We start from the raw sequence: 23,186 nt of genomic DNA, 5'->3' as shown, positions 1-23,186 counted from the left end.
TTAATTTGCCAGATACTTATTATAGATCAAGTTCACCTTACATAGAGGATTATTAAAAACAACAAAACTTCCTCTAAAGAGTTAACTTATAATTTGTCAGATATTTTTTTAAAAAGATTGTAATGTCCTGTTACTTAAAAGGAGGAGGCAACTGACCTGACTTCTGAGTCAGCCTGCCTTAAGATAACAACACAATTTGCCTTAGTTACTTCTTAGTTACTGCTTTCTTTTTAGTAATAGGATTAATCAATTTGGTGTAATTTTTAATAGCCTTACAAGAAAGATAATTAATCACTTCTCTGCCTTTTGGCTAATATCAAAGTGTAGTATCAGTGCTTATGAGTTTAATATCTGATACGTCCTCTATCTGAGGACAATATACTAAAAGGATTTTTGGAGCTTGGAGTTGGAATAGGAACTTGCTCTGTCCACTCCACTCATTGTCCTGGTATTGCAGTACCTCTAGGAATGGTGCACCCCCTTGGGGGAATTAAAAAAAAAAGAAAAGAAAAGATAATTAGTGATGGGGTGAGATGAACTGGTTAAAGAAACTGGGAAGGAATTTTTCAGTGATTATTTGTTAAAAATGCCTTCTGAGACTTCCGGTTAAGATGGCGGTGTAGGTACCATGCCAAAGCAGCCTGGGGGGGGGGGGGAGACAAAAAAAAAACCCAGCAAAATACACATTTTACGAAAAAGTGAGGTGTATAGAAAATTGAAGCAGCAGCAGAGAAGTAGCAGAGATCCAGAGCATCCAGAGCCCACACAGGCTGGCAAAAGCGGCCCCAGCAGCTCCAGCAACGGTGGTGGCAGTGGCGGCGGTGCACCAGAAAGCTGCCAGACTCTGCTCCAGCTGCAGGAAAAGCCAGGAACAGGAGCTTTCCCTTACACCCGTGCTCTCTGTAACTCAGGAAACGTGAAGGGAGAGCGGCAGTGAGCAAGGGAGGAACAGACCATGAGGTAGAAGAGCATATGGAACAGTGAGAGAACCAGAGCAGCTGTGGCTCCCTCCCCTCCCCCACCACCTGAGTCCAGCACCAGCAAACAGAGCAGTGGTCCCGGGACCTGGCCACACCAACTTGGGCCAACAGCGGATCCAGCAGCTCCGGCACCAGTAACAGAGGCCCCAAAAGCAGTAGACCCAGGAGCAGAAGCTGAGGCAGACCCAGGAGAGGCAGTATCAGCAGATACAGCAGCAGCAGCTTCAGTGGCAGCAGCAGCAGTGGACCCAGCAGCAGCAGCAGAGGCAGCAGCAGTGGTGGGCCCAGCAGCAGCAGCTTCAGCTGCTGACAGATCCATCAGAGGCAGCTTCTGCAGCAGCAGTTCCAGTAGCAGGGGTGCTGATCTGCAGGGCCACAGTTGCCAGGCTCGGTTTGCCCCACAGGAAAAGCCAGTGCCCAGGTCCAGAAATGAGAACAGCAGCCCAATGAACAGGCAGCAACTTGACTGAGACCAAACTCATCCAAGGTAACTGGGATTGTACCAGGGAAGGGTCTCACTTGGTCACAAGCTGACTTGGATCCCTCAACAGACCAGAAATCTTAACCTCTATGTTGACAGAGGACTGGTTGTAATAATAACTACTCTGGCATACATACTTGGGGCTGTTTTTGATTGAATGGGTACAGTGTTTAGTTAACTTTTAGAATCTACCTGTATTTTATTCCACTCAGCCTACTTGAATACTCTCATAGCAAGGAAACTCAACCCATGGAGCACCTTTGTAGATACTCTATGAGTCTTAAAAGCCACACCTAACACCTTAACCTCCTACCCTGAAAACATATAACATCAAAGCACCTGATACAGCTAAGAATACCCAGCTAGCTAGAAAATCCAAGCATTAACTTAATCCAAGATGCAAAAATATATACATTGTAACACAAGAAACACTAAAAAGCAAGGTGATATAAATCCACCTAAACATATTAATGCATCAGAAATGACCTCCAGTGAGAATGAGTTAGAGGAAATGCCTGAGAAAGATTTCAAAAGAATGATTGTAAATATGTTCAAAGAAGTCAGAGAACAAATCAAAGGAGTCAAAGAGGAACTTAAAGAGGAAATCAAAGGAACCAAAGAAGATGCAGGACACCAATTTCATGAAATAAAGAAGGCAATACAAGACATAAATAAGGAAATAGATATAATAAAGAAAAACCAGTCAGAATTACTAGCAATGAAGAACAGAGTTAATGAAATAAAAAAAAAAACTCTGTAGAAAATCTCACCAGTAGAATGGATGAAGGAGAGGACAGAATATCTAAGCTAGAAGACCAGGTGGCAGATCTAATACCGTCCAACAAAGAGAAAGACAAACTTATAGAAAACTATGAGTGGGAATTTCAAGATATTTGGGCATAGTAGAAGGAGAAAAATTCCACTCCAAAGTGTAGTAGGTGTCTTCAACAAAATCATAGAAGAAAATTTTCCCCAAATTGGGAAAGAGTGCCAAAGCAGATACAGAAGCCTTTAGAACCCCAGCCAGACAAAACCTGGAAAGAACCTCTCCTTATCATATTATAATCAAACTACCAAACACACAAACCAAGGAAAAAATACTGAAAGCAGTTAGAGAGAAAAATCAAGTTACCTACAAAAGCAAGCCCATCAGGATTACAGGAGATTATTCAACACAAACTTTTAAAGCCAGAAGGGCTTGGAGTGATGTATTCCAAGTTCTGAAAGATAACAACTGTCAACCAAAGTTACTTTATTCTGCAATATTATCCATTCAACTAGGTGGAGAAATAAGGACATTCCACGACAAAAGCAGGTTAAAGGAGTATTTGAAGACAAAACCAGCTCTACAGAAAATACTTGATAGAATCCTCCATGCTGAAGAAAAGGAAAACCACACATATAAGGAACCTAGAAAAAACAAGCAATACTCAAATACTAGTTAACACAAGAGATCACAGGTAGAACCAGAACCACAAAAAAAAAAAAAAAAAAAAGGCAAACATAAAAAAAAAATGCCTTCTGTGTGGTACTTAGATAAGAATGTTAAAGTATATAAATAAAGGTGTGCAAATGGAAAAAAAAAAAAAAAAGGAAAAGAAAAGAAAAGAAATTTTCAGGCTAAATGTAAATACCATGCCTAAAGTTAAAGGCTTTTAAACTGTTTAAAAAAAAAAAAACTAATTTTCAGGCTAAAATATGTTGGGATAGCTTGCTGAAGTTTTATCAAATTTAAGTCATGGATAAAACATAGAATTGTTTCATGTTTAAAAAATTTCTGTGGTACATAAAAATCAATAGCTATCAAGTTTAAGTCAAAATCATTGGTTGTCAAGTAATGTTTTTTCTTTCAAAAAAATTATCAAGGATTATATTAATATTTACCTAGCTCAGAAAAGACCAGATTCTACTCTATTGTATGTAAAGTAACTGTCTCAAGTTTGGCACCAGGATAACATTTTATTAGATTTGGTTAACTTACATTCAAAAATTCTAGCTATACAGAACATTCATCTTGATTTTGATGCTACTAAGGCTGCTAGTGATTTATTTACTTCTATTAAGTTTGTGTTGCCCCATTGGGACTCTCTAAGTTCCTGCATAGGCAGCTTTACAGCTGTGGGAGTTTGCCTTCTGCTTCTCTTATGCCTATTGCCTCTTTTCTTCAAGCGTTTAATAAAGTCTATTGTAAATGTGCACACAGAGGTCTGAGCTATACACTATAGGACATGTCCTTGGATCTCTCAGACTTTATCCTACTTCTCCGTGAGTTTTGTCTGGCTGGTGGCCAGAGATGGATAAGAAAGGAGAAGGAGAATCTAAAACAGAGAAACCTTCTGGGTCAAAAAGCACTGAGCATAAGGTAATCTCCATTGTGATGGTCTAAGCAAACAATGGTACTTTAATACTTTTAAAGCAATAGGTTTATCTAAACACGAGGTGGGAGGCCAAAGGCCCCCCACAGTGGAGTGTTTCTGGAATGCCCTTAAAATGGAGATTGCTCCAGGACCTTAAAAAAACTAATAAGGCCATGGTACCTATGGGAGCCCTACAACCAGGCCTCCCCACTCCAGTAACAATTCCTACAGGATATTGTAAAATCATTATTGACCTAAAGGATTGCTTTTTTTTTTTTTTTATAATTCCCTTACACCCTGAGAATTGTCAGCATTTTGCATTTACTTTACCTGTGGTAAATTTTAGAGGCCCTGAAGATAGTGGCGGCTACAATTCTGAGCCAAAGGGTCACTTTTATCTCTTATAAAAAGCCTCTTCTTCTGGTCATTTGTGCCACTAACTTTACACCAACTGGGGTGCTCTGGCAGGAGGGGTTCCTCTTCTGGGTCCATTTACCCTCCAAAAGTGAAAAATGGAGGATTTATATCCCATAAAATGCTCTCCAAAAAATATCCTCATCATGCCTTGCTTGTCCTAAACTTTTTAACACTTGATACTCAGGGAAATTCAGCTGCTGATCTCTTTTGGCACACAAATAAAAAAAAAAAAAATACCTTTGCCAAAGCCTTGTGGAAAAATTTTTTAACTTTAAAATGGAATGGTCCAGACCCAGTACTCATTTGGGGCCAAGAATCAGTATGCTTGTTTGACACCAAAGAAACACTGTGAGATGGCTGCCAGACAGACATGTAAAATAAGCTGATGATCCTCCAGTGACATCTCACATATCCAGGGAGGAAACACTTCCCTGAGAAAATCTCCCTTTTTTCCGTAACAGGACAAAGCCGGAAGGACCTCTGCTAATCTTAATCCTCTCACAATCAGACCCATTATTATAATTAAAATCATGTCTTTTATATGTCAACAGATTAAAGCCATTAGGGTGCAGCCTTTACAGGTCCCTTATCATAGACTGGAGCTGGAGGATTGAGCCGTTGCCACTGAAGACCTGCCACCTGCAGCTGTCTCTCTCCCTTGATCTCACATTCTGTACTCATTTACTATACCGCTGTCCTCTACACCTGTGCTATCACTGCAGTCTATCTGTCATGGCCAAATAACTACCCCTCCTACGGGAGCTGCATAGGATTCAGACCTATGCATGTAGGCTCACAGTGAAGTGAGTTTGCAATATGGGCACCAACGTGGGTGCAAGGCTAAGCACTGCAGGGGAAGGTCCTTCTCTGACAGCCTGAGGCCACATAGTGAATTTCAGGTCAGGCTGGGCTAGAACAAGACACTACTACATAAAAACAAACAAACAAAAAACCACACCCTATACTAAGTCTGCATCTTCTACCCAGCAAATGTTGCCTTTCTTAACACCCTACCCTCTTTGCAACAAACTTCAAATAAAAATTTTCTATTTTGTAATTTCTATATCGTTTCTGCTCATTCTCTCTTCAAGTGCTCCAATCAGGATTATACATTCTGCAGCCCATCATAAGCATTGTTTTCACCAACATCTTTTCATTCCCCATGACCTAAACACAAAGTTAGTTGTTTTGATTCCCACAGTCTATGTTTAGCCAAACAATCAGATCCTACCAAGATACACATAACATCACATGCTTCCTCTGTTCCACCTTGCAGTGCCTTCTGCCTGGCAGGAAGCCAAAGTTGTGACAGAGGTCTCCAGAGGGGTTGACATCATCTGGCTCCCCATGTCTCCCCCATTGCTCTTCTTGTCCCACAAGGCTCCCTAAATACCCAGGGTTACCACTACCCACACAGCCCTTGTTGTCTTTGATCCTTTATCTGGAAAACTCCTTTCCTTGTTCACTGTGTGACTTGTTCCTTTTAGTTTATTCCAAATGTCACTTCTTAAAAGCAAAGTCTTTCTCATGGTCTTAAATAGTATTAGGGAGGTGGCTACTTCAATCCTTTAAAACTCCCCCTTGTGGGAAGGGGTAGAATCCTGTCAGCTCATAAGAACCTGAACAGGCACTGCTTAGAATCCTGAAGTTGGGGAGAGGCATGAAATGATGTCAAGAATTATGTTTCTATCTCCTCCTGTGCAGACAGTGTCTCAGTGAGTGGGACAGGCTATAGGAAGGAACAGTGACATGATAATGGATATTGTATGCTGAGGATCAGCTGGATGCCAGGAACTTTATGAACAGAACCTGAATGAGTAAATGCATATGGTTAGACCCCTTTATAGAAGAGGAACAGCAGAAAAGTGGCAAATAAGTTACACAAATATATGTATGTATGTGTACAGAGAGTTAGAACACAGCTATGATGACACCATTGTGACTCCAATCTCATGCTCTTTACAAGGCACTTAGCTCTTATGCATACTTGTCTACATGCTAAGGTACTAGGCCCATAGATGGACAGTGGTCAACTTACAATTGGGCAAGCATCAATTATCAGACAAGAAAAACTTGCTCCACACAAAGATAAGGCCTTGGGAAGTCAGAAAAAAGAATAGTTATGGATGCATTAGGATAGTTGGAGCTTCAGTCTAAGGATAAACAATTTCCAGTGGCTGTGCCTTGCTTTTGATTAAAGTGTGAGAAAAAATATTCAAGTGCAGACAGTGAGAAATAATTTTCAGCTGCAAGGCTGCCATGGCTAGCTTTGCCAGTGGGATCTGATTAGTATTCTTGAGCACTCATTACCATTTGTAGGAAATACCCAAATGTCTCAAAGCCAATTCTAATGGCTGGCATTTAACATTTTAACCCAATTTGTCTAATGTAGTTTAACCTGTGACAAAATGCCAGCAAGACATCTTCTTTTTATAAGCTACATTAGGTCTCAAACAAGCACACATTTACACAAGCACCTTAGCATTCACCTTGGCCAAATGAGGGCAGTGGATGGATGTGTGTCCTTGTACCATGAATCACGACTGAGGGGAGGGAGCAGGGAAGTCTAGGGGACAGAGAATATAGTTTGCCCAGCCATGGCTGGACTATGACCAAGGTTGTAAGTGCAAATCCCTTAGCATGATCTCCCTTGAACTGACATTTGCTCACACAATCTCACGCTGGAGAATCACAGTTAGGGAACCCTTTGTTGTAGGTTTTCCATTTAGGAAGAATTGATTGTAATAAGTATAAACACAGTCTCTGCCAGTCAAATTTTGTGGCTTCATATCTTAAGAGGAGCTGGGAGGTCTTGTGGCCATAAATAATATTTATATTGAAACTCAGAGCTCTTACTTCGCAGAGGGCAGTTAGCCCTCAGAGCAAGAATCCAGCAACCCACAGGTGGCACCTGAACGTGGACATTCTGAGATAGACAGGGTAAGTGGGTACTCTCTCAGAGGTACTGGGAGATAATCAGCCCATGCTGCCTTGCCTCTGCATTATTAAGGCTGGCAAGCTTCACATTTTTCCTTCTTTATTTTTGGTTCATGCCATTACATGGGACCAGACATGATAAACTTGCAACCGAAGTATCATGGGCAAGGCCACTTTTTGCTATTGACTGAAGGCCAGCTGGCCTCTGCCTGGACTCAGACAGCTTATTGGATGTTCGCAAAAACCCTGTATCTATTTTTATCTGACACAAGAAAACGGTAACACCTCAACCTTTAAAAGTGTATAAGGCAGGTCACTGGCCTCTTAAACTTGTGGACAAATTTAGCTTCTCCAGCAGGGCTGGAGCCAAATCCCTGTGGTGTCACCTCCATGCAGGACGACTGTGCTTCTCTTCTCTTTATTTATATATAAAAACAAACCTACCAGTGTATTTATTGTCTATCAGCAAGATATTCCTTCTGCAGAGTATGGCCTATTTTGAGTTCGTTTCTAAGATAACTGCTGTTTGGTTTCAGTCTGAAATGTCTTTCACTGGCTCACTCTGATCGCTTGTCCCCTGGTTGGTGGCACTACTGTGGGAGGCTGTGGGAACATCAGGGGTTGGAGCACAGCTGGCTGAGGCAGGACACTGTGGCAGGCCTCTGCCCCCTGGTTTGCACCGTGCTTCCATGACTACTAGCCTGCTGCTTCGTGGGAGGTCATGACCACGTGCTGCCACTGCATGAATGCTGCTGTGACAGGATGCACTGACATTAGGAGCCAAAACAGTTATCTCTTCCCCTCGCTTCGTATGCCCCAGTGACAAGAAAGGATAAAAGAGAACACTGTTCATACACTTGCTGACACCTTATGTACTTCAAGCTGATGACACATGGAAAACTTCCCATGGCCACAGCAGCACAGGGCCCAAGTGGGTCCAGGGCATCCATGCAGGCCTGCGTGCTCATGAAAGGCACAGGTGTTGGGCAAGGCTCACCTGCTATGGCATCTTCCAAGGACACTCTAGCAATTGGTGTTGGACACGTTCAAGAACTGATTGTCCAGGAGCTGGATCCCTATCACTGTTGAGTAAGTGACTGCCGACACACCATTTTCCCTTGAAAGGAGGAGCAAAGAAAATAAACCAACTAACAAACACACAAAGAACAACAACAACAACAAAAAACCCACCACCAACAACAAAAAACATTTTACACATTTCACTTAGACACGGCATGAGCCATGCTGAGTTCATATCTCTTTGATTTAAGATCTGAAAACCTTTGAGAATGCCAACTGAATTATTTAACTAGGAAACCAAAATGGGAAACAGGACACTTGATGATTCCTTAAGAATCACTGCATCCAGGCATGGTGGCACATGCCTTTAATCCCAACACTTGGAAGCAGACTTACGACGATCACTGTGAATTCAAGGCTACCCTGAGACTATAGAGTGAATCCAAGGCCAGCCAAGGATAGGGGGTGACCCTACCTCAAAAAACAGATAAACAAACAAACAAAAAATTGGTATTTCTTCCATAAATTCTCTTTTTCATAAGTGTAATATATATGAATAAGTAAACAATCATTGGATATTTGCCATGCTTTGTACAAGTGCCTTTCTACAAGAAGTACCACTGAAATATGTGTGGATGCTCAGGGCCTCCAGCCTACCCTGCAGAACCCCAGAGTTCACCATGCCTCTGCTGATTGCCCGTGTCATTACAGCCAGAACCACATGGCTGTATTCAAAGATCCCCAGGAGTAACAGGTAAACCATGAGTCAAATGTGAAAGGTGCATGGGCCTAAGAATGTTACACGTTTGTCTATGAATATCAGCAATGGGAATATCAACAACCTTTAACACACACCTAAGCTTACAATAGATACAGGTTCAGTATGTGTCCACATGTCTAGCATCAGCAGGGAAGGGAATTAACACGAGAATTCACACTCACAGAGTCTTGCTTATAACTTTGTGCCATGGCTGTTGCTGGGAAGCCCAGTTCAATGGGTGCTTGTTCCTTACAAAATCTCCTATTGTCCTGAATTTTTCTTACAATCTAAAACATACAAAGATGAATGACTAAAGACACCTTTACACTCAAACATATCAAAATGTAAAAGTAAAAAGAGGGCCAGAGATGTAGCTCAGCTGATAGAGTGCCTGCCTAGCATAGCATAAAACTTGGAGTGGTGGCACAAGCCTATAATCCCAGCAGTCACTCACAGGTGGAGGCAGAAGGACCAAAAGTGCAAGCTCATCCTCCACTCCAGCCTGGGATACAGAAGATCCTGTGTCAAGGTTCAATTGTAGGTATGAAAACAAAGTGCAGCATGAATGCACTGTCAATAAGGGAAATCTCAAAGAGTTGGGAGTTGAGTACCTGGTCCCAAGTGGATGGAGAGATTTGTTCCCGGACGTCCTTCACATAATCAACTGTGGCCTCAAGAACTGAGGCCATGCCGGGCGTGGTGGCGCACGCCTTTAATCCCAGCACTCGGTAGGCAGAGGTAGGAGGATCGCCATGAGTTCGAGGCCACCCTGAGACTACAGAGTTAATTCAAGGTCAGCCTGGACCAGAGGGAGACCCTACCTCGGCAAAACCAAAAAAAAAAAAACAAACAAAAAAAAAAAAAAAACTGAGGCCATATCATTCTTCCTCCCCTTTACATTTGGCAAGAGACCACGCAGCTGCTCACAGGAGTACTTGATTCTTTCTCTGATTAAAGAATTGTAACAAATAAGGAACAATTAGTCTCAGTGTTTTCTTTGTGCACAAGGTAGGAAAATCCTTCTTCTAGGTTTTGTGTGTAATGAAGTCTGCCCATCTTAATCCCCATCTACTTCAGAGAAAATTCATGCCCACAGATCAGCAGCCCTTCCAAGTCCCTAGATCATCATCACCAGGCCCAGCCACTATCAAGAAACACTTCTCAAGGAACAGCTGCCAAAGTACAGTGTGTGTGCCCACAATTCACTTGCCCCTGGCCCATCACAGTGGGGGGATACACAGACACTGGAGCAAATGTGCAACATCACTGCCCCTGGAGACCTCTTGCCCTCCCAGGAGAGAATTGCACAGTATATATATAAATCCTGTTACAATTCACATTAGACACCAGGCAAGTGAGAAACTGTCAGGATCTGTGTCTGACAACATTTCCAACAATATACCCTTTAGCATCTTGCAATTCAAGGGCTTTACATAGAATTCTGAGTTCTGAGCAAACAGAAAATGAAAAATTATTGCTTCCTTTCCATGATGTAGATATAAAATAAACAAAAATACAAACAAGAATAAAACCCATGCTTCCATCCCAAGGAAACCATGGTCAGAAAATAAATATACAGGAAATATAGATCAAACTGATTTAAACTCCTAGAGTCTCCATTCTAAAACATGCTCACTTAAGAAACTTTATGAGAGCTGGAGAGATGGCTTAGCAGTTCAGGTGCTTCATGCAAAGTGAAGGACCCAGGTCTGATTCTCAGGGCCCACATAAGCCAGATGCACAAGGTGGTGCATGCATCTGGAGTTCATCTGCAGTGGTTAGAGGTTCTGGCATGCCCATTCTCTCTCTCTCTGTCTCTCCCCTACCTCTCCCTCTCTGTCTCTCTCTCAAAATAAAATTGTTTACAAAAAACAGTATTAAGTATTTATTTAATACATAGTTAATGGTTAATATGACCTTGACATATGCAGGTGACTGTGATACTTAGTAGCTTGTGACCTTAGGCAAATTAGTATGCCTCTCTGGACCCTGGGATAGGAGAGAAATTAACATTTAAAAATCTAGTTGTCTATAGAGGTAATGAATAAACATTGACCTAGTGGTATCTCTATTGAGCTCTGGAGATTCTCTGTGGTCATCTCAGGATCTATTCTGGCAAGAAAAGGGTCAACATCCTGGCATTGTATATGACCAGCCTTCAAGCCTTCCCATCTTCCAAAAGGCCCTTCTACTTACAGCATCTACCCCTCTGGAGCTAATGTGAAACACATCTGAAACACGGAGGAAAGTTGTTCTGTACAATGACACCAGTTACTGCATAGTTAGGAAAGTATGAACAATGGTTTAGGCACATAATGCAGGAGGCTGCCTTTAGCAGATTAGGGCATATTAGACCAGCAGAGCATTACCTGGCCAGGGAAATAATGTGCTACAACTATCACAGGTGGAAACAGGATGCAAGACAATATGTAAAATGTCCTATCCACTAAGCAAAGCAAGAATGAAATGAAGAGAAAAACTGGGAGCAAAGATACTAAACAATCATTATCCACGGATAACTACACCATGAGCAACATTTCTCCCTGTTACTTTCTATGCTTTTGCAAGACATGCTACTTTTATAATGAAAAGTGGTTTTAAACATTTTCTAACACACATTAAAGAAATGTTTGAGCACACAGGAAATGCAAGGAATCACATAGTGGACACCTGCATCCCTTCACTTACAAGCTCAGATTAACATTTGCGTGTAAACTTTATCACTTATGTACCATCCACAGTTAGTACAGCAATCGATTTTGCAATAAACTACTTCAAAGTAAGTCATAAAACTTAGTATATTATGCTCTTCATGCAACATCAAGTAAAGCTCAAGTTATTTTTAGGTGGAAGTTACAGAAGATATAATGCTTAAATATTTTTATATTTATTTATTTATTTGAAAGAGAAAGAGAGAGGGAGCATATATAGAGAGAGAGGCAGATTAGGCACACCATAGCATCCAGGGACTGCAACCTTGTGCATCTCACTTACGTGGGTCTGGGCTATTGCTTTATCCCTTTAAGCTTTAATGCTAAGTACTTTAGCCACTAAGCCATCTCTCCAGCCCTGTTTCTAGGTTTTTGAGGCAGAGTTGCATCCTATCCCAGGCTATCTGGGAAGTAAGCGTGGGCATGAGACCATTATCTATCTTTCTATCTATCTAATGACTTATTTCTATGTCTCTCATGTGCTTGGGTCTAAACTCATATTTGACAAATACTTGACCACTGAGCTACAACCCATTCCAAGTAGTTTTTATGATTCTGCTAATAATATGGCTTTTTTGGTATTTGTTATCCTGAAAATATAATACGTTATATTGGATAAATTTGTAAAATTTTCTTTATACATGGGTGTGTGAGTGTGTCAGAGACAGAGACAGAGAAGGAGAGACTTAGAGATAATATGAATGGGCATACTAGAACCTCTTACCACACAGACTCCAGATGCATGTGCTACTTTTTATTTGTACATCTGGTTTTACACAGGTGCTAGTGAACTGAATCTAGGTTGGCAGGCTTTGTGAGCAAGTACCTTTAACTGCAGTGCCATGTCCTCAGCCCAGTATTTTTTTAGTGTTAATTACCCTGGCTTTTCTTAGATAAATCTGGCTATGATATTATTCATGTAATTAAATTTGCTCAATTGCTAGTCTGTACTTTCACTCTTTTGTCTATAACGTCTTTCATGCTGGCCTCATGAAGGAAGCTCAGAAGTGTGCCCTCTTCCATTGGCTTCATGAACTTGTTCCACATTGGAGTCACTTCCTCAAACCCTGGAAGAAACGTACTAGTAAGTCCACCTAAGCAGACAGCTTTGTCTTTGGAAACACATTTGAGAGCAACTTCAACATCCTTAATATATAAAGCTGTTCTAACTTGCAATTTAATTTAAATTTTATTCTTTTTTATCAAAAATTTTTCCTAAGCTAGGCATGGTAGTGCATGGCTTTAATCCCAGCACTTAGGACACAGAGGTAGGAGGATTGTCACAAGATCAAGGCCATCCCGAGACTGTGAATTCCAGGTCAGCCTGTGCTACAGTGAGACCTTAACTTAACAAAAAAAAAAAAAAAAAAAAAAAAAAACAAGCAAACAAACAAAAAAACAAAAAAACAGCCAAGTAACAACAACAAAAAAATAATAATGTCCTTTGAGGGGGTGAGGCTGGATAGATGACTCTGCAGTTAAGGTGCTTGCCTAAAAACCCTAAGGACACAGGCTTGATTCCCCAGGACCCACATAACCCAGATGTACAAGGTGACGCAAGGGTCTGGAGTTCATTTTTAGTGGCTCCATGTTCTGTTGTGCACATTTCTCCCTCAAATAAAATTAAGAACTTTTTTTTTAAAGTTTTCCTTTTCGTCTAAGGTACTGAATATACTAGGTATAAGAGTGTTAAAATAACTTTAAAACATTTGTGGGATCTTGTTCATTCTCTCTTTAACCTCCCCATCCCCACTTGAGGTTTACTTTATTTTTCACATGTCACTGAATTTCCCACATGCCTGGAAAAGAAGTATTCCACTTCCTATCTTCCAATTTGCTGGTGACTGGTTGTATAAACTTGAGAAGTATTTTAATCTTCAACATTATCTATTTGTCCCTTATTTCTATATTTTGATGACACAGACATTTTGAAAGTCAATTATAAACTTATAAAACCTGATTTTTTGGTTTCATTTTGATAAACTGACATTTTTACCACTATAAGAAGCCTGCTTTCCTCAACTGATACTATTTTTCAATGAGTCTAGTGATTTGGTATTAGCAGATCCTCCAGCCTTACGCTGTATCCACAGCAGAAATCTTTATCTTAACTTACTCTAATTTGCCTTTATATTTGAAATGTGTACCTTAGAGATAACTGCGAGATCTTGTGTTTCACTGGTTTTTATCTACCACGAGATTGCTGTCTGTAAACTGTATACGGTTAAATAACAGTCTTCCATATTATTATTTATTTTCACTGTGCTCTTTTTATATTTTTTACTTTTTCTTCCCTTCTTGCCTTATGTTCAAATATATTTTTGTATTATTTATTTATTTACTTGTGTGCATGTGTTCCAGGCCCTCTTGCACTGCAAAAGTACTCCAGACAAATGTAGGACTTTTGTGCCAGGATTTATGTGGGTGACAGGGAATTGAAAACTCTGGCTAGAAGCATTTTTAAGCAAGCCCTTAGAAGTACTGAGCCATCTACACATTCTTGTTCAAATATTTTTAAACTTGCAGTTTTCATCTGTTTTTGTCTTCCTGGCTATGTTTCCTGCATATCTTATCAGGGTTCCAGTCTATTTTGAGTGTTTTATGACATAACACAAAATATATCATGACACAGTCATGCAGGAAATTTTATTTAACTCAGTTTTGATGAATAGTTGTCACTGTACTAAACCTACACAGTACAAACCCTACAATATAATAGTATAATTTTTGCTTATAGCAGTCTTAAGCATGCCAAATCAATAAAAAGGAAAATGTTGTGTTTAAATGTACTCACAATATTTATCATTTTAGGCATCCTTCCTTGATATTTGATTTTCAAGGTCATATTAGTTCCTTTAAACCCAAAAAATTCCCTTAACTTTCCTATCCAGTAGATCTGCTTGTGTCAAATTTTTTTTTTTTTTTCTTGGCGTAAAATTGTGCTTACTTCACTCTTTGCTACTGAGAAATAATATGTGATGGGGTAGTATGTACACAGATAGGCAGTGTAGAGCATATGATAAATGTAATGGCATACACAGAAGGCTAGTTTTCTTTATGACCATTTTTAAAACATCATGCATGAACTTGATAGGCTAAATCAGTTCTATCAGCTGCTGACACTTCCAGGCCCTTTGGAGCTTCTGTCTCTGCATCCCGGCAGCAGATGAAATGTGGGAAGAAGAGAAGCATAAAATTGTAAAGTCAGCAGTACCCTTGTCACCAGTGAGGAACATGCTTTACTCAAAACAGAACACTGGAGCCTAATCTTTGAGCTTCAGATAAATATTCTTAAAAATTATTTACCATTTCCCCAAAGAAAACTTGAAGTCTATTTTTCCTCATCCTCCTGACACTCTTTTATGCTGACTTCATCCGAGAATGCACAGAGAAGTAATGTAACAATTCAAAGACCAGCATTTCAGAAACTGAGGCCTCCACATTGGCCTCACAGAACCCTGAGCTTTCCATATGAGATCTAACTTGTTGGAGAGCCTACATGGAGACATGCAGCTACCACAGGGAAAGAGGGCCCACTGAGGCTGGCCATCAGCATTAAAACAAGTAGACCATGCACACAGGGAACTGGGGTCAAATCTTTAGATAGGTTCTGGAGTGCCTGCAGTTAATATCATGAGGCAAAGCATCATGGGCCTGGCTCTGCTCAATCGGAAGTCCCATATATCACGAGACATGAAAACAACTGGTGTTTTAGGCTGCTAAGTTTTGAGGTAAACTGTTGCACGGTAGTAGAGAACCAGAACAATGACTCACTATTGAAAAGAGAGCTCATAACAACATGGGGCTGACAGTGTATGTAAGGGTCAGGTGTGTGATAGTAGTAACCCAACCGTGACAGCAGCTAGGACACCGGCGCCTCTGAGCTGGACAGTCAGAGGAGGAAGAGGCAAGCAGTGGTTTAAAATGCAGTTTTAGTGTCTTCAGTATGAGGAGGCTGGCAGACAAGATGACTACCCATGAAAGGTGAGTGTATTGAGTGAGTTCCGAAGAGGAAGTGGCTCCCCAGATCACACAGGGCCCAGGTTAGGCCAGGGGGCAGATGTGAGCAGGAGGCTGCATCATGGTTTTCCCTGGAAGGAACAGGCAAGTCACAGCTTGAGCACTTTCAGCAGGATCTGAGTTTCCCAAGCTGATACAGGCATGTTGGCCTAGGATATACAGATCCCAGTTAAGCCCTGGATTTGCTAATTTGCATATGAAAGACAGATCTGGGATGGCTTACTCTTTATGGTCAGTAAGGTCCCAGGTGTTTGGTGTCTAAGAAGGCATCCTAGCACCATGGGAAAGTAGAGTTAGGAGGGCACATGCACTTGTCCACCTCCTGCAGAGCCTCTGGATCCCCATGTGGCCTGCCATGCTGTGTGATGCCACCTCTGCCTGGAAATTGTACCATGCCATCTTTTCAAAGCTCATCAAACCACACACTTGAATTTTTATTATATGTTAATTTCACTGCATGTTACACTGTCATATTTTTCAAAGTAAAAAAAAAAAAAGAAGAATGAGAAAAATTGGTAGAACAAATTTAATGAAACTTATCTCTCCTTAGCTTAAAGAAAAGTATGCTCTAAGAACTCCATGTGTCCTTGTAGTTTACTTCTTCCCTTTTAGTATGCAAGTAGCGATAGCTAATTATGATGAAAGATATGTCTTGTCATAAAAGGGAACAAACTTGATTCAGACCATTTGGAAAAAGGACCAATCTGATTTAATATTCCCAAGTTAAATTGCTTCTGAAAGCCATAAGAGCCTGTGGGCTTGAAGGTCTTACCCCTGGGCCTCTTTTCATACAAAATTATCTCAAGCAAACAAGAGCTCACTGGAAGAAGTCTCACATCAAAGACCAAGAACTCCCTGTTCCATCTGGCTGGAAATGTCCAAAACCAAACAATCCAAGCAAACCCTGCCTTTCTCTTGATTTCAAGGAGCAGACATTCTGAAAGTCACTAAATTACAACTTGTCAGGAGCCCTGTATTTTCCTTACTGTGACCTGTACCAGATCATACAGGCCAGTTTATACAGAACATGCTTAACTTCCTGTTCTGTCTGATCCCATCAAAATGCTGGCCTGAAGAAACACTGATTCTTTATCTCCTTTCTCTATCTTCAGTGGGAGTGGATCTAACTGGATTCCATATCAACCTGCCTCATCAGAAATGCTAAATCCATCACTAATGGACCTCCCTCCTTACCAACAATGGAGTTTAGGCATCTTTGATGAATTATTCTTACCACTGGGGACTGGGATTCTTGCCCTCCTCCGTTGGTCTTGAGTGGACTCTGACTATTTGGTGGATTGAAAATGGTAGAAATAGCATTGGGCCAGCTTATGGTTCCAGAGCAGGAGGCAACTTCCACTTCCTGTGTCCTGGGACATTCCAGAAGCCTGTGACCACCAGGAATGAGCATGCTGGGGAGGCTGGCATTTAAAAAATGTCTCGGTGAGTTCAACATCCCAAGCAACCCAGAAAAGGCTCCAGAGAAAGACATCTTGGAGCACTAACAGCCAAATTCACGAAGGTAATTGCTCCCTACGAAGAGTAGTGTAAAAACAGAGGGTTGTGTCAGTACTCACCTTCTGAGCTTCTCTTGGCTCAAATGATGGTAAGTCATGCATTTGTGCTTCCCATTATCTATCTGGTGATGGCACCTTTAACTGAAGTCCAGTGTTACTTCCCAGAGATGCAGAGCTACAAACAAATGAAAATTTGCCACACATTAAAGCAGAAAATTATTAGGCAATGTCTATCACTGTGCACCAATTCACCAATCAAACACAGCTTCTCTAAGCCAGTACATATCAAGTTACTTTACCTTACATATTGGGTAGGGAATGTTTTCTGTCAAATTTCATTAAAGGTGCTATAATCCTCATAAATTGAATGAGAGAGAACAAAATTCTAAAATAACTGCAGTATACACTATAGAGTATTACAGATAAAATTATGGTTGAAACTTTCTGAGCTCATTGATTATAACTACTACAAATTCCAGGCAGCCCAATGACAGGAGTCTGACTTGTACAATTTTGGCTTCATGACACTGACAAAGCACACCCAAACAGCCACTCTATTACTCCTTTCAGTGTAGCATGTAATAAAGCATATGACACATTCAACAATTAGAAAACCCACTATAAAATAGGTTTTGTGATAGGTGATTTCTGCCCAAGTGTAAGGTAATGCTAGAGACAGCCTATGCTAAGCTAGGTAGATATGTGGACTGAATGCACCTTTTATTTTCACTTTTCAACTTATTGTGGATTTTATAGTGCCACTATAAGTCACAGAGAAAACCTCTATCTTTCCTACATAAGGAAAGTTGCATTACAGGAAAAAGAACAAAGGGTCTTGGCACACCCTGTTCTAAGTGGATCAGCAAAAGGTGTTTTTGCCCCCTTTTGCTTGATATGTTAATGGATATTTTCTGGCTCTATTGGTTTTTTTAGAACCCTCTTAGGTTTGCTTTGATTTTTATTTTTAAAAACGTGCAAACATCCTATTTTCTTTATCCCAAAGTACAGCAATTTGAATTGAAACTTTATTTTTATTTATAGTAGTAATATTCTGAGAAAAGATAAAGATAGATTCTAAACTATTAGTAGACTGAAAAATAGAACAGAGGAAATTCCCTTCCTTGTTCAAAATCATAGAGATTAAACTGTACAAACTCCACAAGTGACTGACCCAAAATTCTTCCAAACACCAGCACCCACAGCCACTATGTCCATTCCAGGTAGCACTAGAATCTATTTAAAGCCTCCTGGAAATTAGCTTAAAATGTGGGTGGAATTCACAAAAATTCTGCAATTATGCAATGCTAGCATGGGAAGGGTCTGACCCCTAGCCTCGTTGTTCTGTGAGGCAGGTCTGAATGACAGTTATTAACACCCCTGAGGAAGAAAGACATACAGAGTAAAAGATGCCCTGTATGCTAAGCAGCTTAACTCATTTTAAAAATATATTTTATTTATTTATGACAGAGAGATAAGAGAGAGAAAAGGGCAGATAGAAGGAAAGATACAGTGGGTGTCCCAGGGCCTGCAGCCTCTGCAACCTAACTCTAAACGCATATACTACCTTGTACATCTGGTATCATGTGGGTCCCCAGGAATGGAACACAGATTCTTAGGCTTTTCAGGCAGTCACCTTAACCACTGAGCTACCTCTCTGGCACTTAACTTATCTTAAAGGGTGGTTTTAGGTTATCAGCGATGACCTTATGTATCCTAAATGACAACAGGGAGAGTTTTGTGGCAAGTGTATTATAACTAAGGTTGGTCTTGTCTATTCAAATACTGGAGGTGTAAAGTTTTTATCTGTGTTTTCTGTTTTTGTGTTTTTAACACTTGACTACCAAGGCTATTATTAAAATTTATTAGTGATAACCCAGCCTATATTAACAAGACAACTGGATCTGCTTCCCTGCTGTCAAGCATAATTCTTTCTAAGGTGCTCTCTGAATACATCTGTGATGAGCATGCATGTCCCAGCTCTGGACTTTGAAACACAGAAAATGCCACATCCATCTTCCACTACAGTCCCGTTCTATTGACACTCACTCTGAACTAGAGCCAGTATACTATCATCAGCAAGTCCTCTATATGTTGCTAATGAAAAGTGCACATTAAATACTGGTAATACAAAAATAAATCAAAAAACTAACCAAGTCAATAGACCAGTGGAGAAATACCCCGGGTGTTCTCCATGTGGACTCTGCAGGAACAATCCACGTTCTTCATGCCACCCTGCATTGAAAATTATGAAATAGTAACATCACTCTTGATAGTTTTTACAAAAGCAATATTTCATAAATGGAAAGCAGTTGATAGGCTTCTTTCAAAGAACATAAAACTACCTGATTTCAAAAGCATAATTAAAAGACTACATAAATTTTGCCCCAGGATATCGTCTTTTCAATCAGATTTTAGTAACTTAGTGTGCTGAAAACAACTTCAACTGAGCTTATGGATTTCTATTTCTAGATAAGTCTCAAGAGACAGAAAATAGGTATAAGACTTCAATCAGCAGATGCATTGTCCAATATGGCATCAGGGAAAAAAAGAAAAAAAAAAAGAACCTGCAGCTGCTCATGGCTGTAGAAAAGATAAGAGAACTGGAGATGTGGTTGTGCTGACCAGCAGAAGATGCTAGACAACAGGTTACCAGCTGCCAGATTTCCACTGAGGATCAGACATGAACAGATGACAAAAGAGGCCTTTGCCAAGCTTGGCCCCATCTACGACAAACTAAAACTGCAAGGACCAGGAGACAGGGTGCGATTATAAGCCGACTCATTCTGAATGCAAATACCACTGTAAAAAGGCAGTTGTACTTAGTTTTATGTCATCATAAATAGGGACAGGTATGTGATATACTAGCAGTATTAGGTATATTTCAAGAAAAATTTCTTCTCAACTTTAAAGAAAAGCATGACAGTTGTTGACTGGGGACTGTGATGTTTAGTAATCAGAGCCAGCCACACTGAACTCAGCAACAGTGCCTACAGCCCACCCCAAGCTTAAAGGCCTGGAAGTCCTCTCCCAGCCAGGTGACTAAGGCCATTAAGGTATTACCACATGGACTGTGCCCAAATGTGCCTGAAGGAGAAGGAAGCTGAAGGTGAGTGACCCTACAGGAGAAACTCAAGGAGGAGGTAGTTAGGTTCCATATCTTCAATGTTGGCAAGGTATGGGGCATGTTCTGTGACAAAAGCATGGGGAAAGAACCTTCCAGATATTCAGGAATGCAAAGCTGGACCTCTGCCTAATTCATGAGCCTAAGGTCTCAAGCATGGACTATTTCCCATAGGATGTACCTTAGAGTTTGGTTCCTTGGGTCACCAGTTTTGTGGACACGTGAGTGACCACGAAAACCCTGGTGAGTGAAGGTCTGGTGAAGCTGGCAGTTCCAACTCCAGCTCCATCCAGACTAGAGAATCTGCAGCAAAGCTGGCTTAAACCTAAGCCAGCAGCTAAGCATGCCGTGTGGTACCTGAGCCCAGGGAAACTGGTCCAGTGCTGCAGGCGTTGTGGCAACTAGAGGCCAGTACAAAAAATAAATGCTGCCCAAATGCTGACCTACAGTTAAAATAGTGCAATCAATAATTAATGTTTACCTGCTCTGAATTGTGATTCTTTGAAAGACTTCTCTTTGCCTCAGATAATAAGTTCTCTGTGTTAAAAGACACATTTGCCAACTTCAGTAAAGTATAATTGACTATTCAAATTATATATACATTGGATACACAACTGAAGTTTATATACATATGCATTATAAGAACAATTACCACAACCATAATGAGAACACTTAAGATGTGTCTTTTAGGCAAATATCCATTATGCTACACAGTACTGCTAGATATACATTAGGTCACCAGGCAGTATTCATCCAACACAGCTAAATCTCTATACCCTTAACCATCTGCTCTCCATCTGATGTCACCTTAATTCTGAGAAACTTCACAGCTAGTATTCCAAGCTGACTAAATAACTAAAACATTGAACATTAATTCCAGTACAATTTAATTTTAAAACTTCTATTATGCTATCTTTTCATAAGACTAGCTAATTTTTAATATATTTATTTATATGAAAGAGAAAAAGAGGGAGAGAAAGAGAGACAGTCAGACAGAAAGACACAGAGAGAGTGGGCACACCAGGTCTCCAACCACTGCCAATGAACTCCAGATATAAGCATCACCTTGTGCATCTGGCTTACATGGGTCCTGGGGAATAGAACTTAGTCCTTAGGCTTCACAAGGAAATGCCTCAACCATTAAGCAATCTCTGCAGTCCCAGGAGATGATAATTTAATTATTGCTTAGGTGTTGGTAACAGGTAGAAATCAGAAACATTGGTGTGTGTGTGTGTGTGTGTGTGTGTGTGTGTGTGTGTGTTGACATTAATTCTTTACATCTGAAAACATCCAAGAGCAAACAGATACTGCATTATTAATTTGATAAGATAAAATATACACAAATATTTGCAAAGAAGAGGAAAGTACACAATGGAAGAGCAGAAACTCTAGATCTTAGATGTTCATATAGCTACAAACTCATTAATTCCTTTCTAATAACTAACATAGGGAATTCTGGCCAAAATGGTGACTGCCTAGCTTCACCGCAGATCCTGGAGAAGGAAAGGCAGGATGTTAAGGGTTCACTGGGTCTTTTAGGAGACAGGAATCTCCAGAGATTGCTAGTGGGAGGGCACAGAGGGGAAGAAAAAGGGAATCCCTGATTCCCTTGTGGGCGGGTAGCCCAACCCTCCTCCCAAGTAGCCTCAGTATCCATGGTGCTGCTGCACAGATCAATCCCTGCATATGGAACTTTAGCCTGCTCTGAGCACATGCTTACTTACTGCTCCTCATGCCACACAGTCAGCAAGCCCAGTCCCACAGCAACTGCCAGGCAAGCTCAGACTGTGTCTGTCACTTGCGCAAGGTCAGTTGCCATGCCATGCCATGCCTGTCATCACCATTGTCCTGTTGTGGGAGAGAGCAGATTGCTCCTGAGTCCCAATGTTCCCTCACCAATGTTGGGCTGCTTCAGTGCTTGGTGCCTCAGTGTCCCTCCTAGTGCATGAGCAGGCAGCTTTCGCACATTACCACGTGAGAGTTCAGGCATCATTAGTGCACAGGCCAGGCAGTAGATCAGGTGGCTTTGGCAAATGGGAGCCAAAGCCCAGGCTGCTTGGCAACTGCCTCAGTCTGCCTCACATTCACGCTGTTCTTGAGCCCAGGATGATCCACCCAGCTATGTGCCCATACACTGTGATGGTCAGGCCACAGAGCAAAAGAAATAACATGAAAAATCAAATACAAGACAATCCAGTTAGATCAACCAGTCCTACAATGAACATCTCTAATAAAAAGACAGAAGAGTCATTAGGATCAGAACACCAAAATGAAGCTATGAGCAATGCAACCCTGACCAACCTACTGTTAGAACTTGCAGAAAAGCAACAAAGGACCAATAATTGTGTGGATGCTGCCATCACAAAAATAGACCTAATAGATAAGAAAAATAGGAGGAGTTCAAAGACAATTAGGAGATTTGAGGGAGAGTGAAAAAAAGAAGACCTAAAAAGTCAGCTGGCCATGCCAAATGAAGACATAAAGAAATGCAGGGATGAACTCCAGATAGCATCATGAAAATCAGAAAATGGTATGAAAAGGGAGCTTGACAAAGGGATGGAAATTGTACAAAGAAAGTGGAAACCTACTGAACAAGTCAAAAATTCTCTAGAAGCTATCAAGAATAGAATCAGTCATGTGGAGAATAGAAACTCTGATCTGGAAGAAAAGATGTAAGAAACAGTCGCAAGTTCAAAAATTTCACTAAGTTCAAAAGTTCCTGTGAACAGAACATGAGGGAATTGTGGGACACACCTAAACATCCTAATATAAGGATCACTGGAATACCAGAAAGAGAAGAAATTCAGACCAAAGGCATGGAGAACTTATTTAACAAAATAATTCAAGAAAACCTCCCCTGTATCT

The 23,186-nt window shown here is 40.8% G+C and overlaps 1 non-coding gene across 1 annotated transcript; it reads left to right on the top strand.

Moving 5' to 3' along the window:
* The first annotated feature begins 290 nt into the window (after positions 1-290).
* On the top strand, positions 291-482 carry LOC123457094. Its single transcript, XR_006634874.1, has one exon. It is a non-coding gene; the product is annotated as a U2 spliceosomal RNA (small nuclear RNA).
* The last annotated feature ends 22,704 nt before the right edge of the window (positions 483-23,186 follow it).

Source organism: Jaculus jaculus, chromosome Y (genome assembly GCF_020740685.1).
Source record: "Jaculus jaculus isolate mJacJac1 chromosome Y, mJacJac1.mat.Y.cur, whole genome shotgun sequence".
NCBI classification, from domain to species: Eukaryota; Metazoa; Chordata; class Mammalia; order Rodentia; family Dipodidae; genus Jaculus; species Jaculus jaculus.
This window is presented reverse-complemented; position numbering and strand designations above follow the sequence as displayed.